Genomic DNA, 3812 nt, shown 5'->3' on the forward strand with positions numbered 1-3812 from the left:
CTTTGGCTATACTGGTTCTACTGGTCATATCCTTCTTCCGCTCCCTGGGATCTGCCCACTCCCCTCCCAAGCGAGTTCTGGCCCCAATCCAGGGAAGATCCACCTGCAGGTTCAGGGAAGAGGAGGGGGGGAGGGAGGGGATTCCAGGGTTTTCCTAAAGTCTAAAGTTTATTCTTTTATAGCAAAGGGAAGTGAAGCGAAGGGACTCGGAGGACGAGGAGGAGGAGGAGGAGGAGAGCAATGGAGACGAAGCTGCTGTGGATTCAGAGCTGGAAGCAGATTCGGACAGTGAGGAGGCTGGGGGGGAACCTGGGCCACTCCTGGAGTCTGGGGAAGGCTCGGATGAGGGCTCTGCGTCGGAGGCAGAGAGGGGGCCAGGGCCGTATGACAGATATCAGCTGCCTTTGGAGTCAGACATCAGTGGGGCAGAGGAACAGCTGGGGCCTGTTCCCAGTGTGGGCGTGCGCAGAGTTCCCAGGCGAAGGGAACAGCTAAGGAACAAGGGTCGACTCGGGAGTAAGGCCACAGGTGGACAATGAAGGGCCCCTCCCAGAGGGAATAAAAGAGGAGCGAACGGGGAGTGGAGTTTGCAGGAGGCAATTAGTTCATTCCTGCATTCTTGCCAAGTATTGCGGCGTCTGACAGACCTCGGCCTGGCCGCTCCCCAATAAAGGTCGGTAATTGTGAACTGTCTAGAAAGGCTGTGGGAGAGGAAAGACTTTGCTGGAGAGGAATTCACTGCCAATTAAAGAAAAGGGGGTTTTGTGGGGACGAGGACTTGGCTTCCTGCTGCTGGGGAAGCCTAGGTCAGAACAAGAGAGCGGCCCTGAAAGGAAACTGGGGAGGGGTCTCGGCAGGAGAAGCTCCAGGCTGCCATCCTCCTCCTCCTCCTCCTCTCCCCCACCTCCAACCCTGAACCTCCGTCCTTCACAGGCGGAAATTCCCCAGCTCCTCCTAAAAAATGCCTTTCCCCTCGGAAAGCAGGAAGGAGGGCAGGATTAACTCCGGAGCCCTGGGGGGAAAAGAGACGGGGAAGAAAATAATATTATCACAGAATATAAAGTGAAACCCTCAGTGGGAACAAGCTCTTCCGCCTCTCCTACTGCCCCCCCCAGGAAGGCCTGCACTGCAGGGGGGGCTGATGGGCAGGGACCGGACGGAGGGAAGCTCCGCCCCTTTGGGGGAAGAAAACGCTGGGAGGGGCCAGGGGTTCCCCCCCATCTCCTCTCCTGGGACTCCAAGGGGGTCTGAGCTCAGCCGAGGGGCTGCAAAGGGGGGAACGTGAGAAGATGGGATTCTCCCCAATTGACTTAATGGGGGGGGGGTCAATCAAGAGGGGGGCCTCCCTCTCTCCCTCCCTCCCTCCTTCTCGGCAGAGGTTTCCTAGCAGCAGAGAAGATGGGAGGAATCCCTTCAATGCTGAGGGGAGCAAATGGGGGGGGGAGGAATCGGGTGAAATGTCATGGGGGGGGGTTGAGGAAGGGCTATGCATGACCTTGGCCAGGCTGCCCCACAAAGGGGTCCGGGGGGGGGAGTGAGTGTTGCGGCCAGTACAGAGCTTTTATTCGGAAGTCAAATAAAAAGGGAGGGAGGGGTCCCTGCAAATCTGATTCCGGAAAGCGACATCTCTGCACACCTGAGACCCCCAAGGTCCTGAGTTCAAATTCAGATTTGAGAGTGGCAGCCTTGATGAGGCCTGGCCTAGATGATGTGAGTTGGGAGGGGGGATTGCTGGGGGGGTCCTAGGGAGGAGGGAGGGGCTTTCCTCTTGGGGCTGCCCCCTTGATCCCCCCCCTCTCCCACAGAACTGGTCTTCCCCCCCATGGCGAACGTCTTCTGCACCAGGAACGGCTTCAGCCTGGACTTCCTCCTCCAGCCCATGGAGCCACTGAGGAAAACCCCCTTCCGACCCCCCCACCCAGGAGCCCCTGAGCCAGGGAGATGGACATCAGCGCCACCTTCCCGAAGATCAAGGCCACCGGCCGCAGGATCACCTGGTCTCTTTTCTGAGGGGGAGGAGCTCTGGAGTGGGGGGGGCACATATGGCTCTGTTGGGGACCCCCAGGACAAGACTGGGACCTCCACCCAGGACATGAAGTGGGGGGCCCTCAGCAGCCCCCCAGGCTGTGCAAGAGTCCTGGAGTCTCCGCTGCCCAGAGGACCGGAAGGCAGGGACAACAGTGGGGCGGCCGTGGGGCTGAGTGGGGCGTCCTGGAAAAGGCCTCTCAGGGGGTCTCAGGTGACTGAAGGGCCTTCATTGCTGCTTCTCCAAGGAGAGTCTCGTTTTCTGGTCTCCTTCCCAGAGTGAGGGGAGTTGTGTGATTTTTTGGGGGGACTCATAAAGGTTGCAGAGGAAGAATGGGGGATCACAGGCGAAGTATTTTATGGGCATAGTTATGGGGAGATGTTGATGAACCTGTCAGTAGAGAAAAGAGATCACGTGGTCTCTCAAAGGGGCCTGGGATTAGCCGGGATCGGTCACTGGATCCGCTGGAGGAGGGGCGTGGGGTGTGTGGGGGGGGATAGGGATCTATCAAATGGAATCTTTTTGAAACTTCAGGTGTGGCTTCCTGGCCCAAACTCCTTGTTGAGGTCTCTGCTGGGATCCCCCCCTATTTTGCAAGATTGATTTTATTATTTTCTTTGAATAAAGTCTCTTTGTTTTCATCGACCGAAATATTTGTTCCCTGGATTCATTTCCAACAATGGGAGTTGCTGGAAGGAGAGAAAAGAGCCAATCAGGAGCCTTCCTGGGCTGGGGGAGTCAGGGGAGCCCCCTCCCCATCGAGAGATCCCATGACGTTTCCTGATGGGAGGAAGCTCTCCAAATAGATTTCCCCCCACAGCTTCCTACCTATCCAGACAGGCTGGATCCCTCCATCATGTGAAGAAGGGATCATCCAGATCACACCCAGCCCTTCAAGATCATATTTGGCCCTGCAGATGTTAGAGAGCCGGCTCCCCTCCAGAGGTTGTGGCTGCTCCATCCCTGGAGGCTCTGAGGGAGAAACTGGGCAGCCCTTTGACCAGAGGGGCATAAGCTCTCCTGCTTGAACAGGGGGTTGGACTGGATGACCTCCAAGGTCCCTCTCAACCCTGTTATTCTGGATTCCGTGTGTTGCATTTCCAGGAGTCAGAAAAATCCCCAAATACATTTCTCCCCACTGACCTCGACCTACCTAGGCAGGGTGGATCTCCCAGGGGTCAGACTTCCTGGCCCAACAAGACCTTCTGTGCCACCTTGATGAGAGGCCTCCACCAGATGACCCCCTTCCTCTCCAGCCCCACAGACTCCCCTTTCCTGCCCTTCAGGGTGAGGGTCAGGCATGGACCAAATCCCCCTCAGTCAACTGCGGAAGGCAGCTCTGCTTGCAACTGCTGAAATCCCGCGAGGAGGAGACCTTTGGCGCCATCAAACTCCCACCTCCGCCTCTCCCGGGTCCTCGGAAGGGCTCGATGGGCGGACACAAAGGCCAAATCCAGGCTGAACAGCTGAACATCCCCCCCCCTCCGAGAACCATCTCCTCCAAGGGACCCCTCGGTGGATCCCCTGCCTGGAGACGGATGACGCTCCCAAAGCTCCATTTTTCATTGGGTGGGACGGACGTTCGACTTTCTGGAAGTCAGAAAGAGAATTCCTCAGCCCTGCCGTTCCCCCCTCTTGATTTCCCCTCCCCCCTCTCCCTCCCCCTCCCCCTCACTCTCCTCCCACCCCCTCAGTCTCTTCACTCCCCCTAACTCTCCTCCTTCCCTCGGGAGGATGGCTCCCAGGGGAGGAGCGTAAAGAGGGGCTTAGAGATCCCCAATTTCCT

Source organism: Pantherophis guttatus, chromosome 2, assembly GCF_059756535.1.
Source record: "Pantherophis guttatus breed Tessera chromosome 2, ASM5975653v1, whole genome shotgun sequence".
In the NCBI taxonomy this organism is placed as follows: domain Eukaryota; kingdom Metazoa; phylum Chordata; class Lepidosauria; order Squamata; family Colubridae; genus Pantherophis; species Pantherophis guttatus.